Here is a 15,756-nt window from a genome sequence, read left to right as displayed (position 1 = left end):
ACATTTAAGACCCATATATACATGTATATGTACATGGGTGCTATGAATAAAATGTTCTATTTTTATCGATGAAAGGTTTTGAACCGTTTTCAACTAATAAAACAAATAAAATATGTTTGTTAGTTATCTTGTCAATGATTTTTTACATTATTACCATCGAAACGTACACACTTGATTAAACAGTTACACAGTACAAAAATAGTAATTATGTATTGTATCGAATAATATGTTATTTAAAATAAATTTTATATTTAGATAGACTTTGAAATTGTTATTCTGACACAATTATATATTATATATCTACAAAAAATATCATTCTCCTCAGTCCTTGGTTTAGACTGATTAGAGTAATAGTTTTAACTTTTCAAACACACATTTTACGCGAATGTGCAATAATAGAATCGAATAGCTTATTTTTCATTAAATATTATAATTTATAAGTAAGAACTGAGGCTCGAGTGTATGTAGTCGTAGTGTATACATCGCTGCGATTGTTTGATTTTAAATGCAACTGCAATATTGCAAGGACAAAGCACAATGTGGGAAATGACATTATACAACTAAAACAAAAAATTGAATATTTCAGTTTGTTAATAGCAAAATGTATCGCTCGATCGGTCAGATCGCGCCGTAGGTAATTGCAAATAACGATTCGTTAACTATCTATAGTATACCTACTATAGAATTTTAAAGATAATAAACCGACAAATGTACGAGAATTAAATCGTCACGAACATCTAATTGTAAAAACAGGTACCTATGAGTTTTTTCCTTTCTTCGATCATTGAATGTACAATTTTTTATGTTCCATCATTACGCGTTTAGGTCAAGGAGGCGTTTAAACTTTTATCACGCAATAATCGTCGTATAAAAGTCGTAATGTGCACAATATGGTTGTACTAGACCACATACTTCAATACTTGCCCGAATCATGAAAAACTATTTATAGGTACGTAATTGTTAAATGATATACCATAGCGATATACCTGGCATGATCGTATAGCAGCCATAGAAAATAATTAAATGTGGCACTATTTGTATTTATTCAAACATTGAAAATTATACTTAGTTTGAATTTTGTGTTATAAAAATCAAATTGAACAAGTATAAAAAATATCCAAAAATTAGTTTTTATTTGAGGTAAAAAATCAACTGAATACAATAAGCCGGTGTATAAATAAACTATAGTAATGATAACGTATAAAATTAAAATATGTTTAGTTGATTATGGATAAGGGACATCGTTTTTATACAAGATTAAGCGGGAAATGAATTGCAAAAGTAAAAACATTTAGTGGGAGTCTTTCACCCCGGAATCATGACACCGTTAAGTATAATATGTCATTGTCATGGTTTAAGTGATCATAAGTTCTGTCTTAAAAACTTGACGGTTCTGTTATTTGGTTCTCTGTTGCATTATTTAATGTTTTCAAAAAAATCTATAGGATACTAAAATTAACAAAAATATTTTTTTTTTAGTATTTTCTAATTATTATTTATGTTAAATAATTTTTTAAGTCTTGTTCAAAATAAAACGTCATTAGAAATAAAGGCCGACACCCTTTCCCCGCTGAGAATTGTTTTTCGTGGGTGATGAGTGTACAATTTAACTCGAATTTAACAAATTCACCACAGTTATACCTAATATAATAATGACGAAGAACACCAGAATTCTATGTACCTACTATACGTACTACAGCAGAATGAATTTCCTAAATGTAAATTTATTTTATTTCGTACGGATCAACAATACGCGGTCACCGGTGGCCACGTCGAACAAACAAATAGTCATGTGGCTATTATCGCGATTACGTTGCGTAGGTACGAAAAACAAAAGTGCGTGAACGACCAAAAATGAAAAAAGTTTTCACGTGCAGGTCGCCCGGTCAAAAAGAAGGCGAGAGAAAGGGAAAGTTAGGCGGAAACGCGGTGACGATAATCATAATGTATTATCAATATTACATATATATATTTGAAAAAGCGTGTAGTACGTTATTATATTAAACGTTAAGTCGCGTTTTAGAATTTTCGCATGCACATCATAGTGAAATATTAGCGAGCGATTCGAAGACCGTGCGCGTTTAACACTATCGCCCGAAAGGCTCGGGGCGAAAGCGACACGCGCGCGCTCGGCCGCGAACAAAGGGACGCGTTGCATCGACCCGGCAAATCAATAGTCAACCTTGACAAAGGCGACGCGGTGGAACGCCACACGCACAGGCAAAGGCCACACAGCCAGTCAGCGACCAGCTGGTGTACGTGGACGGGGTGAGGTAGAGGCAGCGGTGGCGGCGGACGCCGGAAAATCGTTACCGGCCGCCGCGGCCATGCGCACTGCCAGTTTCTTTGTCCCGGTGCACTTCATTCATCCGTCCGCCGTTGCCCCGCCGCCGCCACCATCACCACCCCTGATCCATGCTGCAGCTGTGCGGGGCGAGGGGTGACTTTGAGTACACGACAGGGGTAGGGGTGCGTGCCCTTATGTATATATATATATATATACGTGTAAATATATATATATAGTCATAGAGAGGGACAATGACGCCGCTGATTTTTAACGCTTGACATCTATATATATATATATATAAGTACAAATGATCGGGTGGTGAAGAAGAGCGTACGAGTGGTAATGGGGTAGGGGAGGTCGCCCCTCTCACTCTTATTCGCCTCTCCTCATTCCGTTACAGCGGTCGTAGTTTTCGCTTTTATTATTTTTTAGACTCTCGCCCGCCCCCTTGCAGCGCTTGGGGTGAAATCCGATGCGCATATATACACGTAATATACTATACATAATATAACGTATATACCTATATATATACATAAATATATGTCACACGCGAGTGCATATATTATATATATGTATGTATGTACATTGTACATATATAGGATTTAGTTAAATTATAATACCTACGGGCTACATATTTGATGGTTGGCATATATAGCGAGGATTCTTATTGTATACGGCGGTGGTGTTGGTAGGAAGGGTAAAAGCCAACCTCAACAATGAAAAAATTCATCCGCAATTTTTCCGCCCAAGTATGTATATGCATTATGTCATGTATAATATGTACCTAACGGGACTTATTCGCCTGTATATAACTTAAGCTTTGTTCGGGTTTTCCCCAATCTCTCTTGTTGAGTGCTCGCCACTGCCGAGATTTTCTTGATAAAAAAAACACTAAACGCCACCGTCGCAAAAACAATTGGTGTTTTCTTTTTTTCCATAATATACCGTTTTGCTCTGATGTGTTAACTCGGCCTGGTGATGTTTGGTAATAAAAAAAACAAATCGGATTTCAAGTCGGTGTTCAAATTCTTAATGCATAATACATTAATACATGAAAAGAAAACTCACCAGTACCAATTTTTCGAATAATAAGAATTTTATGTATTATGTTGATTTAATGTATATACACATATATAGTTATTAAACTTGGTTGTTTTTATACGTTTAAAGTGCGATTTTTAATAATTTTTATTTCTAGTCTTTGAATTTTGATGTGTATAATACATGATTTATATACGCGTAATGCAAAATGTAATTATTATAATTGTATTTTAGCTGTCGACTAGTCTATGAAAAATTCAAATTGGGCCTTCACTAATACATCGAGTACGAAGCCTGCACATTTTTATTAGTACAAATAATATAGGGTATAGAACTATAGAATGATTAAGGACGATCGGACGATCTGGACGATCAGGCGAAGGGGTGGTGGTGGGAAGAGGGGGCAGCAGAACCGCTATTTATACCCTACTCGAATACGAAATCTAAAATGTGTATGTATTTACCTAAAATCTTAGCATCGCTAAAAACACGATGTAAAAAAAACATTTCCTACGTAGACAATCCACATGCAATAATAAAAATTATAGACATTATACAGTTAAGTATGACATAACACGGGTTACACGCATCCTCCATAAAATCAGATTATAGGTCGTTATAATTGTTTTCGTTCCATCGACTCCATCAGGACAATAATCGTCAACGCATTCGTTTAAAACGATACGAATAATTCAGGACACGATGAATCAGAGCGTTTATATCTATATATATAAGTAACAATGATAGGTACCTATTTACTTTAATGCGTACAATACTCCATTGCATCGTCGTCGTCAGAATTATTCTATAGAATTTTGTTTTTGAAACGTTTATAGTTGGTATATTATACCGACGAATCCCATTATCTGTAATTAATGCGTTTCGGTTTCAATCGAGACAGGATTTTGTTATTCGGCTCATAAGTCGTAGGTGCTAGAGTAGGGTTACTTCGAGCGATGGAAAACGCATAATATTACATCGTATTATAATAATATCACACGATATGGCATAATATTATAATCATACGATAGACTAAAAAAGATATACCGAAGAAATAATTCAGGTGTTACGATCGTTTCGTACGATCGTATGCATTTCATGTTATTGAATTTCCAGACAACTTATACGAAAATTAAAACAAAAATTAATCTTACGAATTGTCGCAAACACACCTTTAAAACAATATTGTCGTTGAAATTTATAGCTCTGCACTATATAATAATAATGATAAATAAACAATAAATTGTACTCTGTTCCTTATAGAGACATTAATTTTTGATAACAAATATTAGTTTAGAAATAGGTATCATATATTATTATTATAGAACAATTTATTTTTAAAATTTATGGTGATGAATTCATTAAAAATATTATACATTAATATAATTTTCGTACTATGATACATTAAATTAGATAAAAACATAAAAATCTGTAACCAACTATATAGAAATCATTATTAATAATTCTTCCTAAAAAATAAAATATTTCCTAATAAAAGAAAATCTGTAAACCGTTCTCAATTAGTACAATTTAATAATTTCATTTCCCGTTATCAAATTAAATTGATAATTTAATTCTTAAATTAATTATACAATACTGAATACATTATACATGGGTATGTATTGACATACAGTAGGTGCAGTCGGTAATAGTAATATCACTGTCGTGTTATTTGTGTACGGTGTACACTATAATTAGTGGATGTAAATACAATTTACTATATATATATATATTATATTAATTATATAATGTAATATATTGACTTAAGTCATTGATTTTATTAGAGGCTAATAAAATCAATGGTGATGGGTACATTGATAGTAAGTTGGCAGTTGGCTATCCAATATACGTTTTCAGTATAGTGTCAACTGTCAATACTCAATACGAGTTTATACTTTGTCTACCATATTCGTGATATAAAATTATAAGTTTTAATAGTGATTAAATGTATCGTTAATTGTAAGTTTTGACGACTGTCTATTTTTACCAATCATGATTTATCAAAAACATAGGACTGCGTAACTTGATTCGGAGGTCTCATAAATATTTATGTAGATATTATTATACAAATTTTATAAACAACTACAGTAATACAGTATAGTTACAGTTTGAATAATTTAATGGTATCAGCATTAAATTAATACACATACCATATATTTGGGATGTTATAATTAATAATTTTCAACTCTATAATTATTGATTATAATAATTAATATGAGCACCAATATAAGATCACTGAAGTTAAAATAAAATGCATTAGGTATCTACTGAATACTATTGTTGATTGCTGATATATATATATATTTATAATATAGGTAGTCATTATTCATTAACACAGACTATTTTATGATCTACTATTGTCGTATACAATGATTATATCTTGTATTAGTTGTTTGATTGTTGGATTGGATTTCATTTAAACGTGTATTATTTATTATTTTAAAATAGAAGTATAAAACTGTTCTAGTTGTGAAGTAATGAGTTTTAACTTCCAATTCTGGCAGGTACCTCCTATACAATCGAGCACAACTGTTCAATTTCGGAGTTTAAAACGGTTATTAAAAACAGCGATAAAGGAAAACGAAATAACGTGATATAAATTGAAAATAAATGACACATTTTTTTTTTGTAGACATTAAATGTGATTTTTCGAAAATGTGTTAGTTTTGAAAATGTAGAAAAATAAATTTAAAAAATGATCAATCAATTGAATTACCGATTTACCGTCTAAAATAATAAAGTATTAGGTATTAACAATCAAATTTAGATGTAGACAAAAAATATTATACATAATAGTAATTTTCTACAGATGTACCTATTATTATATTTTTATTTTTACATTTTATTGTGCTCTTGGGGTTTATTTTCACGTTTTAAAGTGCCTTAGAATAACAATTTTTTCACATGTATATATAATGCTTTACGGCTCTATACAATTATTTTTTATTAAACATTATTTGTAAATAACACAAAATAAAAACTAACAACTTTTTAGTGCTTTTGAACACTAAAAGAAAAATGACCTATACACTTAAATTACTTTTTTTTTATCGCTCTATAGTCTGCTCCATATGAAAACACGAATCGTTGTACAGAACCAAGCCAAGTCAATACTATACGGCAAAAACAAAAAATGGCTAGAAATAATTTTATTTCTAATATATTCTTCACAGGTTCTACGATATAGTATAAGATAGGTTATACGCGCTTATAATATTTGTATTTTATAATATTCTACTATTGATATACCTATACAATCCACGTTATCTTCGCCGCGTCGTTCGGTTGAAACGGTATTAATGACGTTAGCTACCGTATTACCACTTTTATATAGGCAACAGGCATATGATATATTAATACATACCTATATACCTATATATATACATATGTGTGTATTACGTTACATCGTGTACCTATTACCTATCAACCAAAGTACTAACCCATCAAACGCGCGTTATAGGACAATGATTAAGTGCATGTCTGGTGTTTGTGTCCTTGGACATCCATCGGTATTGTGTGTGCGCGCTGTGGCTGCCACTCCGGAGTTCGGAGGGAGAAACACAGGTCGTGAACGCCGGTTGACCGGCGGCGGCGGCGGCGTACGGCGGGGATTTTATGATTAATTATTTGAATTAATATTTTTTTTGTAAATTATTTTTTTCACCGATTCGGCGACAGCGGTGGTTGGGATATTGTTTTACACGATTGGCAATTCGCTTTTTGCACTGCAATACAACTCGTTTGCAGCAATAATTAGTACAATATAATAATATATACCTTTTATAGCTTATATTTTACAAGTACTACGAATTCAAAAACAAATTGTTGTATATTAAAATTATTACTATTGATTATTATTAATTATTAGTGATTTATTTTACTGTTATTAATTTAATACAGTAAGTTAAAATAATTTTCACTATAAACAAAAATCACATGGGTATTATATATTAAAATATAATAAAATCATAATTTTTTTCCTGTCTTGCTTAAGTCATACCCTTATAACTAGAAATCCTACTTCTTTATACTAACGTTGATTGTAGATTGATAAGAAATTAGAATAATTTGAAGTGGAAATATAATGTAGTTATACTTAACTTGGAAAAGTTCTTGTAGTAATCTTATTTGAGTAATGAGTAAGTTACTTTGTTCCTTTTTGAATGCAATTAGGTAATGATTGGCACTACCACCAAAAATATTAATTGTATTTTGTTTTTGCAGTTTGTAGCATTAAACGTTTATTATAAATAGTACATAATTTAGTATTTGAGATTTTTTCCACACAGGGAACAGAATAATACTATACTTCTTTAAGAATAATTCTGCTTATTCGACAGATTAGGTAGTATATTATGTATTGCTAAGTATTCTAAACGATATAACATATTGCTGATAGCAGAATTTATAATTCAGATAAGTGGTTCAATGATAATTGAAACAATTTGAGCCATTATTGGTCACTTCACATTTTTTTTGTCGGAGTTAATATTTATTTAAAAATAAAAAACTTAATGGTGATATTGCGATATTACTCCCCTCGGTTCTTCCCCGACCTTGACCGTAAATCAATACATAGGATATACTACTATAATACTCATAGAGTTTATTTGAATAATATCTTTCAAACAATCCGATTTAGATAAAAAAAAACGAAAGGATGAAATTTCAATTTTTGAATGTGTCGTCTTCGGTTATATACGAATATACGATATATTGTACAAATAAAAATATACGTGTGTTGTATAATCAAAGAAAAAATGAGATGAATATTCATTTTTTATAGAATAATATATTGTATAATATTGTAATATACTTAAACGGTGATCACGGTAGATTTTCGGTATATTATAAAGTAGGTATCATAAATTAATAATAACAACACTCGTAGGTAGGTATACTGAATTGTTGTCTGAATGTAGAGCGATAATAATTACAATAATATATATTATCACACATCAGTGTTCACAATGTAGAATTTTAATGATTTTCTAAATATAATAAAAAGAAAAAAAAAAGAAAACGATTTTTCAGTTGTAAAAATATTTTCATATAGATATCGAACTTATAATAATATTATATACGAGCCAACAGAAGACCCACACTACACACTGTATAGAGTATATAGATACTCACAAGTCAGTGTGTGTGTGTTTGCATTACACATATAATAATATAATATACACATACATAGTTTTGAATTTGACATTGGAATCGGTCGCCTATATGGGTCTTCTTTTATATTCTTTGTAATTTTTTTTTCTCTTTCGTTTGGCATTGTAGGCGGGACCCTAGCCAACTTTCTATCGTGTTCGGCTGGTGCGGCAGCATGGGACTTTACAGAGAAGAATAAGATGACCAATGAAACGATGCATTTATATCTTTTTTCGTGACATCCTTGTATATAACATAATACAACTTCGTGTAGGTAAAGGCCATGTGAAAACCCCACTGTATATACTTAATATATAATCCATTTATATACATAGCTTCCTATTATAGTATAGTAAACTATATATTTTAATCCATTACATATACTATTATATACTGTAAAATACATTGATCTTATTTTTAAACGAATGTGAAATCGCCTCACGCGCCAAAGCCACCAAATCCGAATTCACTGGAGTCAAAAATAGAGGATTTGTGTAGCTGCCAAAAAAAACCACGCAGGGAAGCCTCAAGCCTCCCACCCTTCTTTTGACTAGCGCGCGCCTATAATGTACAAAATATTATATTCATAATCGATATAGAATTATAACATTCATAGAAAGAGCGATTGATTTTCAATCGAAAATTATTGGAGTCAATATCATATATCCATGTTAAAACCGTTATGGAGAAACAACTCACGTTACGCATGCGCGAGTTTTTTCAAAACGAATTTTCCAATGAGGAAAAACAATATATTTCATTGATCACGCGATAGTCAATGGTATATTATTATACTTCACGGTATAGTATGATAAGAGATAAGTATATAATATAATATATTAATATAACCTAACCTATGATAAGTACCTATCTACATGCACTATACCTACACAATAATAACATAAGCAATCATTATTAAAATGATTAAATATAAACAAATTTTCAGTCTAATGGAAAAGCGTACAAATGAAAATATAAAAGTACAATACTACAATTTATACATAGAATTCATATTGATAGCTACTTGAATTGGTTACGTAACATAAGCTTTCATCGCAACCCCCCAATCTTTGTACAGAAAAAAGTTAGCGAAATTGATTTTTGAATCTTAATATAATATAGATGATACCTACAAGTATACATGGATGAATAAATAAAAAATTGTATATTTTTACCTATATAATGCATTGTATCTTGAAGGTGGTTATATTAATGAATCAATAATTTAATTATATTTATTAATTGATACAATAATATAGTTAATATGTATATTAAGGACTTGAGATTTCATCCGAGTTAAAATTAATCTATTTTTCTATTTTTTTTTTTTTACTAACTAAAATAAATAATACAAATACGGCTCAATAATTTATTTTATTTTTTCTATTTTTCAATTCTAGACATATTTTTGATGTTAGCACAAAAAAAATGAAGGTTGCAGATTAAACGACTTTTTAAAAATCGAAATAAATCCTATATCGTTATAAAATTGGTGTTCTTCTTTTGTATGTTGTTTTTAAATCATAAATAAGTATTAAGTACTTAATTTTAGGCTTTGTTTTTTTTTTTTTATACAAATTTGTAAAAAAAATATGTTTCATTTAATATAGTTTTATATTATATAGTGTATTAGTGAAATTGTCATACCGTACAGCAATAGTTCTCAATCTTTTTAGGACCACGACCCAAATTTTTTATTGAAAACTATCGTGATTCGCGACCCATATGATTTCACTTTTACAGGAAGTAGTTCAAAATATCAAAGTTTTTTTATTACCTAATACTATATTACTATTAAGTTTTTAAGTTTGTAATGAATATAATTTTACAAAAGTCTTTTTAATATTTAGGCGAATGCGAAGTGTTGGTTTCCTGCTGTGGTTGATAACAGTACCTTATAATTTATAAAGTTTAAATGTACCTACACAGTACAAAATATCATAAGTATCCTAGAATCTATATAATTAATAAAATTCTCACGGCCCACTAAAAATTGCCTTGCGACCCACCAGTGGGTCGAGACCCATTATTTAAGAAACGCTGCCGTACAGTATTTAATGTTTGTTTGTACTCACATTTTTAGAAATAAAAAGAGATTACTATATATAATAACCGTTTATGGTGATGTAAGTCTGATATTAAGTACAAAACATAATTAATTCATAATTTCAATCGCATATTAAAATTAAACGATAATACTGATTTATGATGTATTTTGTTTATAATAAACTTTAGACATTTTTTTTATAATTTTCTTCTTAGGTCTGGGAAAAATAAAATGTCTTGATATTATTTTTAAAATCTTCTAAAAACATACTTAACCCACAATATTTTGCCAATTATGTTACTATACTAAAATATGATAAAAAAACAAAAACACACACGCTTACCTACGTCCTTAAACAACTAGAAATTAGTATAATAAAACGTTGCAGCATTATGGACTGTATAACGTATGAAACTATTTTTTTCCGATTTTAAAATATCTCGTCGTACACTCGACATAATATATGTAATCTAACAATATTCAAACAGTTTTTAACAAACACTGTCAACGTTATAAAAATAAATTGTTAAATCACTGAAGACGTAAAAATAACAAACAGCCGAAAAAATAAAACGATCGAAAAATAATTCAACTGAAATTATATACTATATATGAATAAGTACGATAGCTGTGGGATTTATTGGTCAGATACTCAGATGTAATAATATACTTATTTTTGGAAACGAAAAAAAGTAATACAATATTTCGTTATACTTCAGGCACGTTTTACTATACATTGTATGAAAAAAATTTATATTGAGTATAAACGTGTCACATAATATAATCTTGGAAAATGTTACGACCCACTTTCGTAAGAAAAAAAAGTTGTTCAACGGCGAATCAATACTTATCGATGGGTTTCTATTTGCTCTAACGTGTTAAACTATGGCCGATGTATTTACACTCTTCGTCTCCACACCCACGTCGAGACTTAGAAGGGACTCAGGAGGGATTTCAGTCAAATATTTTAAAACCTTGCCAACAACTATTTACTTTTCCGAGTGTTAGGTACAAGTCGGGTATAAAGCAAATAATATATTATACAATAAATATATATATATATTATATAAGAACCTATATGCGTTATAGGTATATATACTCGTGCATGTATATTGTGTAGCGTATATATACGTGTGTTTATACACCGTATAAATATTATACGTCGCGTACAGTTCGGACAAGAAAACAAACGCGTATACAGGCAAAAATAAAGAAAAAGAATAAAAAATGATCGAAAAAATATTTTCTATTATTTGCCGGCTATACATTGTTGCCGGTTTACACGGTTGCGTTTGGAATCGTCTACAATAGGATGGGTGTAATCAGTGTCCACGGATCGAAATACCGCATATAACCATACCAATATTATATTCATATTTTTAGTAGGTACACATTTTCTTAGACTTAAACACTTGTACAACAGTTGCAATGTTGTATACTTAACCTACGTGGCTACATCGATGTAAACGCGAAAAAAAAAAAAAATCAAAATTGTTGATAGTAATGCAAGTATACATACTTGACAGAGATTCAAGGGCATGCGTCAGAATGATATGTGTTTTAAGGACATGCTATTATACTATTATAGTGTAACTATATAACTGTTTTAACTGTGATTTAAAATTAGGACAATATATAGTTTACAAAAGGGAATAAAACGAAAAACGATTTAAAAAAAAAAATCAAATAATAAAGATATGATCAACTAAGATAATATTATATTTGTATAGATCACTGAAAACTTTGGAAAAGAATATCCGAGGTTTGAATTTTATATACTGATTCAATATTCAATGTATAAATGTTAATTTTTGTAGTTATTTTCAATATTCGTAATATGTTTTAAGTTTTATATTTTTTCAACACAATTATTACAGATGTTTTATAAACATATAACATTTGTAGGTATCACACGCTCCGTTACCATTTGGCTTTGTTTTCCGTAATATTTTCCTAAACCGGCTGTTGGCTATACGTCTATATAGTCTATACCTAGGTATAGTAATATTATATATTAAGCTCTGTACGAAGTATACCATATTCAACGAAAGAGAATACAATATTACCATAAGAGCGAATCATCCGGTTCCATGTCGTTTAGCCCTATGCCTCTATGTGTTTTATCTCACTTGAATGCGATACTATTTTTTAAAACGGTTTGTATAAATATTATTCTTTTTTTTTTTTTTAAACCTCATTTAATGTTAACGTATGCTAACATTGCTAACGATGTATTAAACATGGCTATTTTCGAACCCAAATAATACATCTAAATTCTAAATGTCTAATAATTAGGTCTGAAAACGTTGTTTTCATGTATATATAAAATAGTGATTAATTAATAAGTATACCTATATGTATACACAGCTGCCCGCGATGTATAATATTAGTTTTAAATATTATATTAGCGGCGTGAAAAAACGGTATTTCGGTTTCAAGGATTTTCCATTTAAAAGTCGACCCACCGACAATTGTTGGTGGTAATAATGGTGTGAGGGAGAGGGGTAGATGGCGTGTCATCAATTATATTGCTTATGTGTATATATGTGTATAGAGATTATTGTTGGCGCAGTTTCAAAAAATATAATGTACGCCGTGTTGAGCGATTTTTCATTGCAAGTCTTTGTGAGCAAAGTTGTGGTAGTTTAAAGAGTTTTGTACATTTTTTTGTTCATTTGTGTAGCGTGACAAAAACTCACTGGTATATTGTAAACATGTCTATAACGTACGCATGTTATCAATTGATCATTATAATATGTAAATAGTTGTATTAATTGTAAAACAAAAGTATTAATAAAATTATTCAATGAAAAAAAATTTATCGTAACGATATTAAAAGTGAATAGAACGGTTATTTACGACACAGCCTATACGCAACCTAACGCGCTTATAAAATTTATAATATTCTTAAGAAACACGCACATTTATGTTGGAAATATTTTTATTTTGACAGATTTACTTATATTTATTGTAGGCTATTTAGAGGACCCTCGTACGTACGGAAGGCGATTCAGTTCGAAGTGTCCAATCAGACAGAAAAATATACGATAAATACGTGACCTCGAAGCATGGGCCAAAATATGGGGTGAGAGGACGGTCTTACTCTTACACAACATAAAACTACCTAAGATACAACCAAAACGACTTCCTAAATATTAAAAAATCGTACATAAAATGCATATAGATATGATTATTAACTATTTCTAAGGTATATTAATATTATATCGTCCGTCCTAGCATACTTGGCGAAAGGCCACCAGGCAGGATCATATACATTTTCCATACCATTATAAAAATATTGAGTATTAACTGTACACTTTACTACATGTCTCGCGAAAACGTGCGTTAATTGAAAATTACCGGACACTTCAATTGCAGTTGTCGAGCACAGTTACATTAATACGCATGTAATATATTGTAATGTATGTATGGCACTATGGCATATAATTACACATCGCGTGTAATTATCGCTAACTATACTAATGCACAGCAATATCGATCACTCCTAAACTTATACCGACATTTTGAGAATAACTTTCAAGTCACTTATCTTCTCCTCTATAATAAATATTGTACACAAACTATATGAGCGGATCAATTCGGCATGCAGCCCGCGGGTATCTCACCTACGATTTTCCCACGAAATCGGTTTAATATTATATAGTTTAAATACAGTATTACACTTTCGATTCCGCAAATATGTTATAGGTACTTGTGTATCCATTCTCGGAAATTATCTACAGCAGCCCAACCATCTCAGATGAAGATTATCAAAGTTCTGCAGAGATGAATTCGATTTAATTCCACTGAAATATCTCATCCGAAATTGGTATCAAAATGTATTTATAATTAAATATGATTAAATTAGTTACAACGAATGACTTGGGGGACGACATACATCGAAAATCACTGTAGTGAACAACTCTGAATCATTGGTGGGAAAAATAGTTTATAAATTATTTATTTTTAACCACGAAGATTTTGGAATATATCTATATTCAATATACCATATAATACTAGTATATACACAGCTATTGCTGCTGCACGTAGATCATAACAATAATAATATTGTATACATTAATATTAGGTATATGCCTTTCGCCCTGAATGTCCTTCGGTAGCGCACGCCTCTCTACTATATCTTTTTACATATATTATGTTATCATCGTTTCATTGTATACAGTATGTTCCACTTTTAAGTAACACGAAATTATTCTTACAAAAGACCTTGAATTTGAATCGAGTATTTTGGTAAAGGTACGTGTGGTGCTAGTAGGTAATATACATGTTGTGAACGTTTTATTACTCAAAAATGTTGATGATTATTTAATTAATAAATAATAAAATACCTATTAATTTCTTAAATTTTAGTTTAAAATTATAAAATTAATCGTAATGAGGAAAAAATCTATTTAAGTGTACAGGTGTATAATAATCATTAAAGCATGTTAGTTGTTACACACAGTCTACACATTCCTTAAAACCTCAGGGATTTTTCTTATCGAGAACAAATCGTTGTAAGTTACACTGGATCAAATTACAACTTGTTCGCCTTTGATAAATTTGAATTAAGAGCTATACGCGACCAAGATGTAAATTGGTCGAAAATTATGCAAATTGTATAGCACACAACAAAGATCAATAATTTTCTCGAAATGTTTCATTATTTACCAAAAAAAAAAAAAACAATCAACAGTAATTTAACGTTTCTCGTAAAGACAATTTCGTATTATATAATGTTTTAGACGGAACACGCTGTATACGAAGCGGGAGAAGCGCAATTCATGGACGTTACGCCGAATGTAGGCTATTCAGCCACTATATATTATATTATGCATTATACTATTATAGTCACTTGATATTATACCAATTACCTATATAATATACATAATAAATAGGTACTATAATACTGCTACTACTTTATATTATAATATTATATGCATACATAATATATATATATATATAAGGTATATACTACATTATAATACATACCTACTGTATGTGTACAATGTGCAACATACGACTTACACGAGTGCACCACAAATCATTCGCCGCCCGCGAAGATTGTGCTCACCGATAACACTGCACAATCCCAGTCACACGAATACACATTCACCCACAAGCACCCACACATATACACACTTTAGACGTTATATATGCAGTGCAATAATATTATAATAGTCAGCACGCGTGCGATCGCGCGCTCAAAAGGAATAGCGTATTAGTG

General features: G+C 30.4%; 1 protein-coding gene and 1 long non-coding RNA gene across 2 annotated transcripts in view; one reads left to right on the top strand and one right to left on the bottom strand.

The window, feature by feature from the left end:
- Positions 1–15,756, bottom strand: part of LOC114130362 (protein charybde-like) — a 36,120-nt gene that overhangs the window by 14,178 nt on the left and 6,186 nt on the right. The gene's annotated exons all lie outside the window — the stretch shown is intronic.
- LOC126549640 (uncharacterized) lies at positions 665–14,336 on the top strand. The gene is made up of 4 exons (XR_007603741.1): positions 665–753; positions 826–949; positions 13,483–13,614; positions 14,238–14,336. It is a non-coding gene; the product is annotated as an uncharacterized LOC126549640 (long non-coding RNA).

This window comes from Aphis gossypii, chromosome 2, assembly GCF_020184175.1.
Source record: "Aphis gossypii isolate Hap1 chromosome 2, ASM2018417v2, whole genome shotgun sequence".
Classification (NCBI taxonomy): Eukaryota; Metazoa; Arthropoda; class Insecta; order Hemiptera; family Aphididae; genus Aphis; species Aphis gossypii.
This window is presented reverse-complemented; position numbering and strand designations above follow the sequence as displayed.